General features: G+C 40.7%; 1 protein-coding gene across 2 annotated transcripts in view; it reads right to left on the reverse strand.

Moving 5' to 3' along the window:
• Positions 1-18,019, reverse strand: part of EPHA4 (EPH receptor A4) — a 161,942-nt gene that overhangs the window by 105,032 nt on the left and 38,891 nt on the right. The window lies entirely within an intron of this gene.

An 18,019-nucleotide genomic window follows, 5' to 3' on the forward strand; every position in this document is an offset into this window, starting at 1 on the left:
TCCTTAATCTAGTACTGAGTCAAATTACCATACCAGGAGGTAAGATAATTAATAAAAAGTTTATTCTTTTGTACCAATGGTTTAAGAAAGGGATGCAGCCTGATTTGAGAGTTGATGTGCTGATTAAGTGAGATAATAAATATGAAGTGAAGCACAGTGTCCAGTGTGTATTAACTGCTCATTAAAAGGGTAACTTATACTACAGTAGGATGTTTAACAGGCTGAAAAGGTGCAGATAATCCATAAATTTTAAAACGTATAATAAATATATCAAACTCCAGTTTTTGTCTCTTTTTTAATAGAACTGGATATAATTTCAAAACCATTGTGAGATAACATGTTCAGTGTTTTATTTCCCTTGTTAACATGACATGGAAAACCTTGAATTCTGGCTCATAGCACTGGCAGCTTATTTGGACAAGATCATTTTATTTTAAAAATATGTAAACACATTTTTAAAATTAAGTAAATCACTGAGTTGGGTTTTGAGGTTTCTTTTTTCTATCAATAGTTGATCAGACAGACGATCTTCTACAGCAAATCACAGTTCTGTCCTATCTTCTACCCTCTATTTCCTTCCATTGTTTCTACTCCTACCTTGGAGTTAGCTTTCATAAAAATAGACAAAGAGGGGAAAAAATTACAGAAAAATCTACACCAAAAATTGACTTGCTCTTTCGAGAACAGAATGCAGTATAATCCCATAAATAGGTAGGTAATTCTAAAATGTCAGTCGTAGACGGTTTTCACATAAGATGCAATAAATCCTCTAGAAGCAAGTTCACATAAAGCCTGCTAAATTTAAATTAACTCCATAAAAATTATTGAACACAAGCAAAAAAGAATGCAATAGAGAAATGACTTATTATTTTTCCTGCCTGCCTCAAAAACAGACAGTCTAATTACTTGAGGAGCTATTTCTCTTCGGAGAATTTGCTGGGATTCAATGTGAACAGCAGAAGTTCCAAAGAAGACAAAGTGGAAGTTCCAAAGAAGACAAACATGGAGGAGAAGAAAATTAATTAGTAGACTCAGCATAAGGCATAATTCCACTACCAGAAACTGCTTAGAAGAAGCCCTCCTCTGAATACTCGTAAAGGAACTGACTCAGATGAAGGCTGCTAGCTCTAATCTTCGGTGGTATCAGTTTGGGATTCTCTCTCAGGGGAGAATTGTTAAGAGCTCCAACAAAGGCAGTTAGGCTTCCAAATTTAGATGTAAGTGACTTGACTGGTAGGACTAATGAAGGGGTTCAGTATTCTTGAAAGAGACTAGAATCTATTCTAATCTTAAAGCCCAGAGGTTACTACCAGAATTGATCACACTGAAGTTAGAAACTTTAGTTTGACCTTTACAATTTTCTAAGATGTGAGTTAATAATACATATTTATAATAAATCAGAGCAGAGAACTGCTAGACACAAATAAGTTATTTCAACTTTATAGGGGACAACAATGTTAAAATAGAAGGCAGCATGCAAACTATGCAAATCACTACATACATATTTAATATGTAGTTTGTTAAATAAAGATTCTTTATTCTCACCTCTAACCTTTGTTCTTATGCTTCCCCTCAAGACACTGAACATTTGCTATGTTTAAAAAAAATCATGGATTTCAATATTGCCTTCAAAAACAATTAGACTGTTTCAAGGAAACAATCTAATCCCCAGAGGTCTACAAATTTTGTGGATATTTTCTTTTTATTTCAAACTAAATTTCACATATCAATAACCGTGACTTTCTTTGGTAAAATTTGAGATTAAAGATTGATTTCTTTTCAATTTATTGTTCCAAATTTATTGAAGATATACATATGAGTGTGTTGAGCAGAACTTAAAAGATTTATTTTGATAAGTCTTTCTTATTTCTTACTTTTCTAATATATAAAAGTTTATATTGGGGCTTCCCAGGTGGCTCAGTGGTAAGGAATTTGCCTGCGAATGCAGAAGATGCAGGAGATGTGAGTTCAATCCCTGGGTTGGGAAGATCCCCTGGAGAAGGAAATGGCAACCCACTCCAGTATTCTTGGCTGGAAAATTCCACAGACAGAGGAGTCTGGCAGGCTAGAACCCATGGGTTTGTGAAGAGTCGGACATGACTGAACAGCTGAGCACACGTGCACAAAAGTTTAAGAAAGGAAACAAGTGTAAGGTAAAAAAAATTACAACCATATATAATATAAAGAAAAAATATCAAGAAAACCAAATATTGAAGATAAACTAAATGTAGGAAGGGTATAATTATGTTTTTACTTTTTAATATTATCATTATGTTGTCATTGTTTAGTCACAAAGTCATGCCCAACTATTTGCAACGCCATGGACTATAACCCACCAGGCTCTTCTGTCCATGGGATTTCCCAGGCAAGAATATTGGAGCAATTTGCCATTTCCTTCTCCAAGGATCGTCCTGACCTTGCTATCAGTGTTACTAATACTGATAGTAACCCGAGTCTCTTACAATGGCATGCGGATTCTTTACTGCTGAGCATGCAGCTTGTGGGATCTTAGTTCTCCAAACAGGGACTGAACCTGAGCCCTAACAGTGAAAAAGCTTAGTCCTAACCACTGGATGCCAGGGAATTCCCTGTGTTTTTAAAAACACGTAATCCCTGCCTTGAACTTGAATATAAAATTACTGAAAATATATGGGTTTATAGAGCAGCAATAAATGCTACTATATAATGCTCCATCCTCACCACTGATAATACATTAATCACAGTGATGACATGTACCATAACACTGAACTTGATTACCCCTGGCATTTCAAAGAAGGACCACCTTTTTAACGAGTTGTGCTATTGCCTTCTTTGCCCCTTGACATTTGGGGTGCATAAAGACTAGTGGTTCATTCATTACACACCCACTGATTTCAAATACAAGGTCAGAGCACTGAATAAAGGAAGCAGCTATGTTTTCTTCCACGCCTCACACTACATCGTCTGAATTTAATACTTGAATCATTACATAAAAAAGTCATCCATTAGTAGGTATGCACATCTGTTCATTCATTTGACCATTCATGTTCGAACAAACATTTATTATTATTATAATACTTTCGTTAAGCCTTTATGATAAGAGTATTAGTAACACTGATAGCAAGTATTTGCCGAGCACATACTAAGTGCAACAGGGGAAATGTGAAAACTGTTGCCTTTAGGAAGGGAGAAGACCATGGCTCACACTCCCGTCTCAATGATGCTCTCTGACAAAGGGCATCCTTTATGGGGGTCTTTCCTATGCACCTAACCCAAGACTATCTGCTTATAGAAGGAACTTCAGTAGAAAGACGGCATCTATAAGAATGGATGACCCTTTAAGTAGTGTGTTCCTGAAGGAAAAAGAGTTTGGTCACAAAGTTGGTTCTACCCAGAAGAAAATAAAACGAGACTTAGTGACTGCTAGCCAGAGACAGATCATAGTGGTGGGCACTCTAAGGTTTTATTCAACTGATTTAGACAAGTCCCCTCTTTTTAGGGGGATCACAGCCCAGTTAGGGATTCTCTCATTAACTCAATGTACATCCTACACTTGCTGTTTTTCCATTTAGAAGCAAAGGTTATAAGGGAACGAATGAAATATGTTCCAAAGCCAAGGCCAGACCAAGAGAAACACATGTTAAATCATCATTTGATTAACTCCAACAGCGTCGCCAGTCATTGTCATCCAAACGACTTGCCAGCCTGAATTGTCACAAATCATGATTTATGTGGCTGAAATGACTACAGTAATAACTGCTCAGTGCCCCCCTGTCTTTTTTGTTATGTTGACGTGGCCAGAGGAGCTCAGAAGAAGAGGAAGAAAAAGAAGCTTTACAAGATTCACCATTGCAGTTATTACCAACGCATTACAATTCTCTGCTGAGGTTTTTGATTGTGGGTCTCTTCACATTTACTTCTTGAATATTATTGTATTGTATTGAATATTTTGAGGGAGTTTTAAAATTCTGAGTACTCATGACTAAAAAGGGATTTATACAGAATGGATATGATTGGGTTAAACAGTTGTTTTGTTTTTGGTATTGCATGTAGTAGATCAATGATTTTATTTAACTATCTGCCAGAATTGAATATTATAGATGTTTAACTATTTCAACATTGCTCACATCTGAGGAGAGCAAAAACAAAATCCCAAGGAACTCCTGCAAGAGGCCTAGTCTAGACTAAGTGAAATTTATGGGGCATGTGCACTGTCTGTTTTTGGTGCGGTATACAAACAATATGAGAGATCAGAGCAAGAACCATGACTTCACTATCATACAGAAGAGTGCAAATATCGCAGATTAACATATACATGTAGAATTCAGAAAAATAGTATGGATGAAATTATCTGGAGAGCAGAAATAGAGACCCAGACATAGAGAACAAACATATGGATACCAAGGGGGAAAGAGGGGTACGATGAATTGGGAAACTGGGATTGGCTACACTAACTACACATAAAATACATAAGCAATGAGAACTGACTATATAGCACAGGGGAGTCTACTCAATGCTCCGTCGTGACCTCAGTGGGAAGGAAATCCAAGGAAGATGGGGTATAAATATACGTGTGGTGGTTCACTTTGCTGAACAATAGAAACTAACAACATTGTAAAGCAACTAGAGTCCCATAAGATAAAATATTGTACTAGCACTATACTTTCTAATCGGATAGTGCTAATACCAACTCACTCTCTCCTACTGACTCAGTTATACTCCTGCAAGCTGCAGGGCTGGCGATGGGGTGGATTTGATCATTTATCTAATGGTTTTTGAACACACCAGGTTGACAGATCAGGGTCCCAAGAAATCAGCTTGAATTGCTAGCAGGAATACGTAACTTAACAGGGAGAGCCCACCTGCACCCACCTGGGCAATGAAGACCTAACAGCTGGCCTGGGCTCACCTCTGGGTTTTCCACAGGACCACTTGGACAAAAGGAAAGCAGCCAAGCTGCATGTTCACGGATCTGAGCTCCACAGCACTGGGACAATCTCTTTGCTTTCATCAGATCCCCTCTAGTTAAAGCACAAAGAGTAGACCTCCTTTACAGTATATGGCCCTTACAGTACGGCAGGTGGGGCTGGTAAGGGCCAGTCTCCAGTCCTCCTTACAGTATGAGAGGTCAGGTAGGCCCCACCCTCAGGGGCTCTGGGAGCTTCTTTGGCTGAAAGTGTTTTGGCAGACTCAGCTTTCTCTGTCATCAGTTTGAATTCATGGGAAAGGGCAAGATGCCAAAAGTGCTTGCAGGTGAATTCTTTGTCCCTTTCAAGTGCATCTGACTTACACAGATGACTTATGTGGGTGTTTATCTTATGTTGGGAGGATTATCAGTTAGGTCAGCCAATCTCTTCCAGGTATAAATTATAAATCACAAGCAAGAATGCCAGGGGAAACAGAAGTCATAATCTGTTTGTATCTCATCCCAAATATCAAACACAAGTAATCACGATGAAAACTGATGCTAATAAAAACAAAAACAAGACTATGATGCTGACAAGTTCCCACAGTGTTGGGTCATGAGGAAAGAGTGGGACAACTCTTGTGTGTAACATATAGATGGGGTGACAGTGAGAATTAACCCATTGAAAGCCAGGAATAGAACAAATCAGGTTTATTGACAAATACAAAAGAACTGAATTTTACCAACATAACCTAAATTCATTTCAGAGAGACAAAAGTCCTTATTGATCTAAAACAAATTTCTGGAGTAACTTTCAAAAATGATTATAAGCAGCATGGGAAAAAAAACTTTTTGTTAGGATTCTATAGATATTTATAAGACTGCAGCCAACCTGGATTTTGGGAAACAGTTTAATTTCTTTACTAATTACACTTCCTTTCTGTACATCACAAAACAGTTGAAAATCATTAAAAGTCCCTTGGAACAGCTGTCAAAAGTAGATCAGTTTTGTGTCTGGAAATCGGAGACCAGAAAAGCTGTATTTTATTTATTAGAATAGAAAACTTTTTCCTAGGCCTGAGGCAGGATCATTCTGAATGAGGTCCAGATTTGAAGATGTTAAAAAAAAAAAAAAAAATGAAGTCATAAATCCTCCTCCCAGAAGAGAAAAAAAGGAAAGCATTAAAAAAATTTAGCAGGTGGGTGATCATCTCCACGAACAAAATGAATCTTTTTTCCTCACGTCTATGTCAAGGTTACACTTGGTATGTCAGAAACACGACCGGGAATTCATTCCTAGCATATGTAGAAGTGCATGAAGTGAGTCCAAAGGCCAGGCTGTGGGGGGACAGACCTGGGTTCCAGTCCCAGCATTCACCAACTGTAGGTCTCTGGGCCTCCATTTCCTCTGAGGACACCAGACTACATAATTTATAAAATCTCTTTTTAAACTTCGAAAGTTCTACATCTATACTCCTCCTGTGATCTGATAGACACAATGATTCTGATTGCCAAGCACCAGTCTCCTCCGTCCACGGGATTCTCCTGGCAAGAATATTGGAGTGGGTGGACACTCCATTCTCCAGGGTATCTTCCCAACCTAGGGATTGAGTCCCTATCTCCTGCATTGCAGGCAGATTCTTTACCATCTGAGCCACCAGGGAAGCCCTGTGGAATACATATTAAAGTAATTTACAATTTGGTTCAAAGGCTGTTCAGCAGATGAGTTCAGAATATTTACCTTCCTTTCCAGGCCTGATAAGGGCTCAGCCACTGAACTCAGTACCTGAGCTCGGCCACTTACCAGCCATGAGAATATGAGTGAGAGGCTGTGTTATGGGCTTATGTAAACAACTTCTCCCCATAAATTCATAACTTTAAGCTCTTTTTTTAAAAGATTTTTTTGATGTGGATCATTTTTAAAGTCTTTACTAAATTTGTTACAATATGGTTTCTATTTTATGTCTTGGGTTTTTTGGGGTTTTTTTGGCCTAGAGGCACGTGGGATCTTTATTTTAGCTCCCCGACCAGGAATTGAACCCACACTCCCTGCATTTGAAGCTGAAGTCCCAACCACTCCACCAGGGAAGTCCCCATAACTTTAAACTGTTTACTGAATTTTCTCTTACCTCTCCTAGCAGAGATTTCTGAGCATCCCTGTGTGCTTTTTTCCACTTACTTAAATCAGAAAAGAGAATGAAGAAAAGAAAGCTTGTGGGTCAAGGTTATTCACTCCACATGTACAGTTGAGCAGCTACATATGCCTGGCACAGGAAGGGGATGATGGATGGGGGGTCTGTACTATGAAAAAGCACACCCTCCAGTGGTGCACATATTAACATAATTACAGGGGAACAAAATGGTGAAGTAAAAAGGATGGGCGGTAGTGCTGGAGAAGGGGCTTAGAGCTGGTCTATTTAGGCCTTCCCCAGTAGCTCAGTGGTAAAGAACCCACCTGCCAATGCAGGAGACATAAGAGACATGGGTTCAATCTCTGGGTCCAGAAGATACCCTGGAGGAGGAAATGGCAACCCACTCCAGTATTCTTGCCTGAAGAATCCCATGGACAGAGGAGCCTGGCGGGCTACAGTCCAAAGAGTTGGACATGATTGAAGTGATTTAGCATGCACACATGGGAGGTGGGAGGTAGGAAGCACTAGTAGAAGCAGGGTCACCAGTAAGGAGGCTGTTGAGGGAGACCAGGAAGAGATGATGGTGACCTGGACTGGGCTGGGGGCAGAGGAGCTGGGATCAGTGCTTAGGTTCCAAGTGAGTGACATAAAGGACTCACTGTGCTCTTCACTGTGGTCACAAAATATTCCTGGGTGTGAACTTAAGATACCAAACAAGTGACATAAGGAGCAAATCTTGGTTTCCCCCTTGTCTCTGTCCTTCTACATGAGTCATGTCTAGAACCACCTGAGCAGACTGGGCCATCGCTCCCACCGCTGATGACACAATACCGCCTGCTAACACAATGGTCCCTTTGAGGATGGTAATCAGGTCCAGGGTTCTGACCACTTAGAGGCGCCACACCTTGATAGCAACTGCATGACGACGCTCACTTACTCTAAGGAACCTGCCTAGGGGCCGGATTCCCGAGCATGACACAAACTGCAACTAGGAATGCAACTGACAAGACATTGTCAACAGCAGCAGAAGGAAAGGAAGAGCTGTTAGGTTTTGAGTTGACATTAAGCAGATGTTGGTGTGGGCAGGCTCTGTAGGTTTCCAAGTGAGGTCTTTAATTTCCTGTTTCTGCACAGAGCTGATGCTGACCTAATTGGGAGACTGCAGACAGCTAGCTGGTTTCCAGGAAAACTGAAAAGATGAGAGTAGAATTTTCAGATCTGGTACCTTTTTTCCTGATAGTTCTTGTGGTCATATAGCCCAGTCCTTAGCCCACAGTGCAGAACAGTCATCTCCAGCTTATAAGAAAAAAGGAAATGCCTTGGTTGCTGATACCAGCCACAAGAAAAGCCTCTCTCTTACAGACTGCCTTCTCACTCCCACCTTCTGCACAACTATCATTCAGTAATAAACTGTGTGTTTAGAGGTTCCTTGCCCCTCTCCCCCTGTAGAATGCATCCTCTGATCAACAGCAGTGGTAAATGTGCCTGCTCTATTTGCGATGGTATCTCTAGCAACGAATATAGCATCTTATATCGGTAGCTCTTCAGGACATATTGGCAGACTGGATAAATGAATAGATGAATCGCCTTTAGCATCTAAACCTTGATGATCAGCCTTAGAAGGCTAAACACATGAGCAGACCACCCTTGACTCTGTGAACCAAGGTTTGTGTGTTAGTCACTCAATCATGTCCGACAATTTGTGACCTAGTGGACTGCAGCCCGCCAGGTTCCCCTGTCCGTGGACTTCTCCAGGCAAGAATACTGGAGTGGGTTGCCATTCCCTTCTCCAGGGGATCTTCCTGACCCAGGGATGCAACCTGGGCCTCCCGCATTGCAAGCAGATTCTCCACCGTCTGAGTCACCAGGGAACTAAAGCTTTATAAAGATCATTTTGGGCTCCTTTTCCTGTTCCTATGTTTATTGGTCACTGGGACTCAGATTTCCCTTCAAATAGCCTAACAACATTACAGCTTCTGCTGAAAGTTGCCAAAAGGGAAACAAGACAATCCCAACCCAGGCAAGCAAGAAGGTTTGCTGATAAAACTTTAAGGGTGAGGGGTGTGAGGAGGCAAAATTTCAATGTTCTCCTTTGAGTACTTGGCACTCAAAGCAGTAGGAAACCCATGGTTCAGGTCACCCACCAGAAAGTGAATCCAGAGAGCTGCTTCATTTTGGAAAGCTAAAATGTTTAGATATAAAAATATGGGGAGAAAAAAAACAATAAATGTTGGAAGGGGCAGGGCTGGTGAGGGGAGAAATAAGTCATATCAAAGGCAGCCTTGGGGCCTCGGGCAGATAGGAGAAGAGATAAGTCTCTTGGCTAAGTTAGTCACACCCACCTACACACAATTCTCTTGGCAAAGGTTCCTTTACTAACAAAGCAGGCATATGTTTTAAACAAAACATGTGCAGTGTAACAGCTAGGGTGCCTATAAATGTAGTTTTAAATTAAAAAAAAAAAAAAAAACATCAAAGGGGGCAGAATATAACAAAACATGATCCATGGTTTGAGAATACAAGAATACTGAGAGTATTAGAGTCCTTATGGCCACAAAGAAAACTCAAATTTCCTCAGTGTACTTTAAATGATGTAGTTTTTAATAAAGGGTGTTTGGACCTTGAGTCACAGACTGCAGAGCTGACATTCACTCCAAATGCACTGTGAGGTGGGAAACACATGGTGATTCAGAGCAAGAATCAGAGGGAAAGAGAGAGGGACAATAGGAAGGGACATCGAGAAAACTCATTTCCTTTTCTTCAGCTCTTCAGGCTAATCCAATGGAACATCTTTCTTCTGAACCAGCTATAAAGACATCCCACCTAGGAGACTGGTCTTGGAAGGTGTTAATGCTGCTGGCATTGCCACTCAAAGTTTACACAACTAACCATCCCCTAGGAAAGGAGCCTCTCAGGGTTTAAGAATAAAAGAATATGAAAAGATCTGGGCCTAGTGGTAGAACAAACAAATTCATCTTTCAAATGCAAGGCAAAGATAGCATTCTAAACTCCCAGACCAAGTACACAAAAGCAGGCTATCTCTAACACAACCTAGAGTTCCAACCATATTCTTTCTAATGCCTCAACCAACATCTTTTTACTTCCACTATAGTTTCTCAGTTTTTCTGTCTCTCTTCTTTTAATTATCTACCTTATGCTTCCACTTCTTTCATTGGTAATCATCTAGATTTCAAGGTTAATTTTTAAATACCCATTTTGGGTAATAAATAAAATACAATGTCACACTGATCATCTCATGGCTGTTTAAAATCTTTCGAGATGTCCCACTATGTACTCCATCAAATTCCAACAGAAGAGTCAAGATACTCAAAAACCTCATATCCAGCCCCCATTTGTCCCTCAGATATCCTACACTTCAATCATATCAGATTGTGTAGCATTTGTTCTCACTTGAATGATTTACACATTCTCCATCACTTTCAAATAAGAAAATCTTAACCTCTCTTCTGCAGAACAAAAACGTGTTGTCTACAATTTCAATAGACAAGGAATGCTGCCCACTATCAAGCAATCAGCCACCGATGACAGTGTACCCTGTGGGGAAGTCAGGATGTTGAAAAACATGATACTAACCCTAAAACAGTTAAGATATATATCTAAGGAAGAGTTTTGATGAGCCCACACTCTTACATCTTCCCATACATAGACAAGCACTCAATTGTTAACTTAAGATGTCTATTTTTTGTGGTCAGCAATAACCTCTTGCTGTTCAACTATGTAGTTTTGGGGTTTTTTGTTGTTGTTGTTGTTTTTGTTTGTTCTTTTCAACAGAAACTCTTATAAATCCTGGCTCCTCCTTTACCTCTTCAGAACAGTTCCTTAGAGCTATCTGAGAGGCAGTGTCCTGGGTTATGGTCCTCAGTAAAGTCCCCCAAATAAAATATAACTCAAAATATTTAGGTCACGCATTTTTCTTCAGTGGACACTTGTAAGCCTAAATAAAATTAGTCAACACCTCTTCTATCAAGCATTTCTCTACATTCAGGAATTAGAGCTCAAATTTATCTTATGTTCACTATACTTCTCTCTATCTTCATTTTATTTACATATATATTTAGTTCCCTATTTTGCAGGGGGGCAACTGGTAAACCCAGAGGACATTCTTATCTTTAGACACACACACATACACAAAACCTATCTTGGTGAAAACAGGTGAGAGTTCTAAATTTACTAGCCAAGTGTTTTGAGATTTTCAATTCTGATTTCTCTTCCCCAAAATCTAATTTTTGAAAGCTCATATGATCTCTGACTTTTCTCTTTCCTATGCATTTGTGACCCTGAACAAGTGAAAATCAATAATCCTTGAAATCCATGTTTTATAATATGACATGATAACATTTGATGAAACCTCCCAACACTTGCACCTTCAATAGGAATTATTTCAAGATATACAATGACAAAAGGCTACTATACATTCAATAACTCTTTAAAAAACATTTCCATTTTATTAACTACAGTAGCACCTGCATGTATTTGGAAACTAGATTGTGAGAGACTCCATATAAAACAAGGTTTGGCCTCATCCATACAGCATTAACCAGGCACATTTTGCAGTAATTCCTAGCCTATTCTCAACTCCACAGACTCTGTGGTGTACTACTATGAATGTCAATCAAGTAGCCATTGCTTGGCCAAACTTCAAGCAGGCAACTTTACTTCTAAACTTGTCCTTGAATAAGGAAAAGAAGAAAGCTCTATCCAGGAGCAAACCAACAGTTCTGATGAGATGTTATAGGATATAGGAAAAGCGGAATTGAAAGAGGTGCTAAGGTTTCTAGACCAAATACCTGAGAGAAAAGATACCATAACCAAAATAGGGACTAGAGGAAGAGGAGCTGGTTTTGCAAGGAAGGGCATGAGGTCACTAGGTGGTCACTGGATCTGAGATGTTTGAATTGAGATGTTCAGGAAGCAATTGGAAATACAGGTCTGGAGGTCAGCCAACTAGAGGTGGAGATTTAGAAAACATCTGCAAAGAGAAAAAGAATCACAGGAGTGGAGACGTTGTGGATTCAGAAGAAGTTTAGGAAAGAATCTTGAAAATATCTTTCAAAGACAATTGGAAAAAATATTGAATTAAAAAGGCAAGACAGATAACAGAAAGGGAACTGGCATTTACTGGCCACCACCAGGGACTAGGCCAGGCACTTAAATATGTGATCACATTTAACCCCCACCATTTGCTCTTGTTGCCAGTTACGCCCATTGTGTGTGCAAGCACCTGAAAATTTCAGTGTCCACTGCCACAGATCAAATGCTACACTCACTGTGGAAGAAACAGGATGGTGCACAAAGAAAGCTGAAGGAGATCAGAATTTCACACAGCCAAGGAAATTATTAAGGGGAAAAGGCATAGGGAGAGACTTGGATTGTCAACATGTCTGTATTCTGTGAGCAGAGTCTCTGGTGAGTGATGCGGGAGCAGCTAAATTTTAAGATTGGTCCCGTTGATAAAATACAATGAGTCAAAGAGTTAGTAACAATATTTATGCAATGACCAATCTAGAAATTACATTAAGACAGTAGGTTAACTGTTAACAAGTAAGCCCCCTATTACAGGAATTTAAGCCCAATCAACATTCCCAATAAACACCCACTCCAACACATGGTTCTAGAAGGGTCCACCACACTTCACTGACTTATGTTCCATTTTCAGTTTTATCTCCTGAAAGTCCGATCATATGCTGAATTTCTTAAAACCAACATCCCCCGCCATAAATTGAAGGTGATAGTAAAAATAAAATTCTGTTACATTATTTTAAAACTGTGCATCACCACCTAGAACTTGAGAACCTCAATGTCATCAATAGGCCTCCCAAAAGATTTATTTCAATTGAGAAAAACTAGGTGCCCAAACCAGGCTTGACTGGGAGAGGCAATAAAATATTTATTAAGTGGTGGATGGGAGATCAGATGCAGAGAGAATGGCTCCAAAGCCAAGACTCTCGTCACTCCTACATGCTGCCTCCTGCCAGGGGCTCCCCTCCCTCCTCAGCACCAGAACTCCACAAGAATTTAAGCAGTAAACTCACCAGATTCTGCCTGAGTGCACTTTAATGCCAGTCTGCTGGGTGAAAGAAAGAAACGTGAAACCTGAGAAAGTGTAATCATGTGTAGTCAATAAGGTAAGTGGTAAGTTAAATGATCATTTCTCCAGTGTTTGCCTTTCTTTGCAGGTGTTTTTGCTAAAATGAGAATGAGAATATAGCTGTACGTCATCATGATCCACTGAGTTAGACTTACAACTAGTCTTACATGAGGATGAATGTTAGCTGGGAAGTACAACTGTCACTTCTGAATGAAGCCTATATCAAATGAAAAGCAAATCAGAAAAGGTAAGGCGATGCAGTCCTAGAGAGTGACCTTTCAGAATTTCCCATATGCTTAACCATCTACATAAAATTTAAATACATCTTAATGGCTTTACTTAAACTAGAAAGACACAACATATAAGAAATTTGTACTTGGACTTCTCAATACTTACAACAGCTCAGGGTCCATTCAGACTACTAAACACAACCTGAATCCATTGCCACATAAAAGATCTTTCTTAGCATTTCAAAGCCAGATTTGATTTGATCGCATTTTAATGGCTATTGCCAGTGAATTACTACAAACAGGCTCATATTTGAGATATGCATTTCCCCAATTCAGAGATTTAAAACAAAGTTTTTCGAATAATGATTATGATTTTATAACTCTTTAAATTTCCCAAACTGCCCTATCTATTGTTTGATTCATGTGAGATAAATGGCGAAGGAGAGAGGAAAAACAAGGCAAATTTCATAAGTCTATAAATAATTTTACAGCTTTCTGAAAGAGCTTACTATTTTCAATACTCACCAAATTACATGCCCATGATAGAAATTTCTATTTCATAAAAGAATGTGATAAAAATTGATGATGTAAACTAGACCCATCTGTCAAGTAATGTGGCATTCACAACGGCCTCAGGGCAAAGCGGCTGCAAGACGTGCATCCCCGATAACGTGTACACAGAGAGGACCTTCATTAAGCTGCGTGAAACCTACCATTGAGGTGGATGAGCTAGACTGCATAAACGACATATATATTAAGTTAAAAGGTAAATTTTCTGACTCGTGGCCTGGATATTAGGGCCGTGGAGTAAAATGAGCTATCATATGCTTCTTAAATTACCTTGCGGTGAAACAAGATAAGGAGGTGACCGAGGGATGTGTCCTCTACTTAGCTCCATTAGTTCCAGCGGTGGGAATGCCCATGCTCCTGGCTTCCGCTGAGTTTCCTCAGCAGCAGTAGGATGACTCAGGGGTTAAGCACACAAGTCAGACAGACTCAAAGGATGGAGCTGATGCTCAACAACGAGATGTGAGACTTAACCCTCAGCTGCCATTTCCTTCTGGGACAACATTGCGTGAGGAATACTGGAAAACTGCCCACCAAGTATTTGGCAGGGCGCTCAAAACACACTGCTACCAGGCTGCCCCGAGGGCCTCAGCAGGAAACATAAACCGGGAGCCTATATCCTCTATACAGAAGTGCGTCTTCCTGAGAGGGACATTTCCTGAAAAAACCTTGCCAAGGAAAGTGGCTAGGAGTGAGGAAGGAAAAAAACCTATGGAGTGCTTTTAGGTGTGCGTCCCCCAAAATGCTCTTTACAACTCGGAATTAGATACCGTTTTCCCCATTTTATTTTCTAGATGAGAAAATAGAGTTTCAAACAAAGGTTCCAGTTAGTTAAAAATGGCCAAAGCTAAGTCAAATTGAGGATTGCCACATTCTAAAAATAACTATAACTAGTATTTATTGAATGATCATGGCTCAGAATCTTACAAGCATAATCTTGCAAAGTACGTGAGACAACCTGATGAATAAGAAAATGTATGACCTCTATTTTAGACTATGGAAACTGAGGCATGCAGAGTTAAGCAAGTGCTGGAGTGTGGGTAATAAATTTTAGTGTCAGTATTTGAACCAAGGAAATATAATTCCAGAACCATGCATGTCTCGAAAGCTTCTCTTTCCCCTGTGTGCTCAGGAAATAATAGGATCCAGAGTGAAGAAAAATTCACACATACCTCCCCACACCCACACCCACCCACACTCACTTTATACACACACATATATCACATATATACACACATATACCCAATAGACGCACACACACACACACGCATTTAAAATGGGAAAAACTTTTTAAAAGTTAAAAGTCCCAGCCTACTAATCTACTTTGGAATAGCATAAGGAAAAAAATTTAGAATGGTGTGGTTCAGAGAATTCTTATTAAAAACATGTTCAACTCTTCAATAACTGTCTTTGGTTAATATCCATATGCGCAGAGCCACCAGCCCAGTCTCTCCTTGAAAAATGTGAAGAGAAAGGGAACAGGAAAGGAGAAATACTTAACCATGATGCAAGGAAGACGCAGTTGAAATGATTGAATGTATTATCCAGCTGGCTCTAGCAGTAAAGAACCTGTGTGCCAATGCAGGACACAAGAGACATGAGTTCGATCCCCGGGTCCGGAAAATCCCCTGGAGGAGGGCATGGCAACTCATTCCAGTATTCTTGCCTGGAGAATCCCTTGGACAGAGGAGCCTGGCAGGCTACAGTCCATGGGGTCACAGAGAGTCAGACATGACTGAAGTGACTTAGCAAACATGCATTCCTCAAAAGATACCCTGGACAGATCTTGATAATGTCCAGATTTAGGACAAGACCCAGCCCCACAGTTCGGAGGAGTCACTGCTCAAGATGTAGCCCTGACCCTCCGCCCTCCTCCCTGCCTAGAAGTGTACCGCCAGGCTGGGCAGCCCCGCACAAGAGAGGCCCACAGCGGTCTGTGCCCACCTCGTGTGTGCTCAGAGTCACAGACCCTGGCAGCCCATACTGCCTTGGGCCCATTCCTCAGATCCTTCCAGAGGAGACAAGGCAAAGTTGGCAAGAGTCGGTGCCATAGACATCAACGGCTTATACTTATCCCACAACAGCACTAGGAGTTGGATACTATGGTTATCACCATTTTACCAAAGAGGAAACTGAGGCACATAAAGATGAAGTAACTTGCCTGTCACATAGCTAAGCTCTGGATGGGATAGCGTGTATAGACTGAGGCAATTTGACTCCAGAGCTCTCAAGTGAAAGCATTAATCCTTCATGTCTGACACTTGGTGACTCCATGGACTGCAGCCTACCAGGCTCCTGTCCATGGAATTCTCCAGGTAAGAATACTGGAGAATTTCCTCTTTAGGGCATCATCTGGAGCCAGGGATCGAACCCGGGTCTCCTGTATTGTGGGCAGATTCTTTATCACCTGAACCGTCAGGGAGCTCGTGAGGCTGCCCTGCACACCCCTTCTTTTCATATTTCTTCCATTTCTGAAGCTCAGGAGCAGAGACAGGGAAATTCTTTCACATATTAAAGGTGTTTAGACACCTTTCCCAGGCCCTACCCCCACCCAATTACTCCCTCTTCCCTCTCTCCTCCTTCCACACACACACAACACAAACCTTATCTGTTGTTTAAAACACAGAGCTCTGCCTGTCCAGCTCACCCCTGTGTAAATGCAGGGAGATTTCTGATATGGAGGCCTGTAATCCCTCAGCAAAACTCTGATATGGGTCTCTTAGGTGAAAGAGCAAACATATTAGCTTTACAGGAGAATGTACTTATTGAGTTAAAAATACACAGACGAGAAAAGGAGGAGTGACCAGATGGAATAGCAAAGAAAATCAACCTACTTGCAGGCCAGATAACCACCTCCACAGAAAGTCTGCATTAACCATTATATACATTAACAACAACAATAAAATCAAACCCGACAATTAAACCTCCTATCTGCTCACTTGCCTAAAACTCCCAGTCACCTCCTTTGGTCACTTTATTCTTATTCCCTTTGAATCACCAGGGCCAGCCTGAACACCTTTTTTATTATGATACTATTACTATTATCTGATTCTTGCAGTGCCTGCTTACAAATCACTTGCACAAACAGTACCTCATATAATAAACTGAATCATCGGTACAACCCAGAAAAGCTGGAGTTCTCCCATTTCCCAGATTAGGAAATAGAGCTTTAGGGAGGTTACCCAGCCCAGAGAGCAAGAAGCTGATTCCAGATTCTATAATAAATCCACCGCTGCTCCCATTTCACCACTTTCGGTGCCTTTGATGGCCATCTCCACACCCTTCTTCCTGCATCCCAGCCTTCTGGTTCTATGTTCTTCTGTGTCATCCCCAAATTGCTACATCCCAGAATTTCCAACAGTGTTTACTCACTCATACAACTAAAGGCATGATCTTAGCCTGGATCAGATATGCCCCTCTGAAACAACCAGATCAAGAATCAAATTAGCTCGTGCAGTCTCAAATAAATTAAAAGCAGAAAGCATTAAAAACCATCTCCATATGCTCCTCCACGCTCACCCCTCCCCGCCAAAAAGGGAGAAAATATACTTCAAGAATATACACGATCTAGTACGAGTGGGTCTCACTGAGTGATGGGACTGTAATTTTCTTCATCACGATACTTTGTACTTTCTAAATTTTCTATAATTAATATATTTCACATACTGACACTGGAGGAAAAATCACTTTTTAAAATGTTAAGCCATGAAAACATTGAGATGTCATGTCTCTTGAGGAAGGAAGGAAAGGGACTTATCTTGCAGGGTCACGTGGGGGCTGTGGAGAAGATGGGGTGAGGGTGGCGCCCACCATGCCCAGAGCACACGGTGGGGCAGGCTGCGTGGACAGCTCCCTCTCTCCACCAGAGGCTCTGACTTCTGGGAACCAGCCGCCCCGCCCTAAGGGCTGCCAACCCTCTCCACATCTAAACACGCTGACTTGTACCAACAGAGAATGCCTATCCTCTAAAACAAATTTAAAGACTGTTTGGATCTCGGCAGAGAGGGGGTTGATTATCCCTTAGGCAGAGCTAATTATTTTGACCTAATGCTTTGAGATTCCCTGGTATCAGATCTGACTCAAAAGCATCTCAGAG

This window comes from Bos indicus x Bos taurus, chromosome 2 (genome assembly GCF_003369695.1).
Source record: "Bos indicus x Bos taurus breed Angus x Brahman F1 hybrid chromosome 2, Bos_hybrid_MaternalHap_v2.0, whole genome shotgun sequence".
NCBI lineage: Eukaryota > Metazoa > Chordata > Mammalia > Artiodactyla > Bovidae > Bos > Bos indicus x Bos taurus.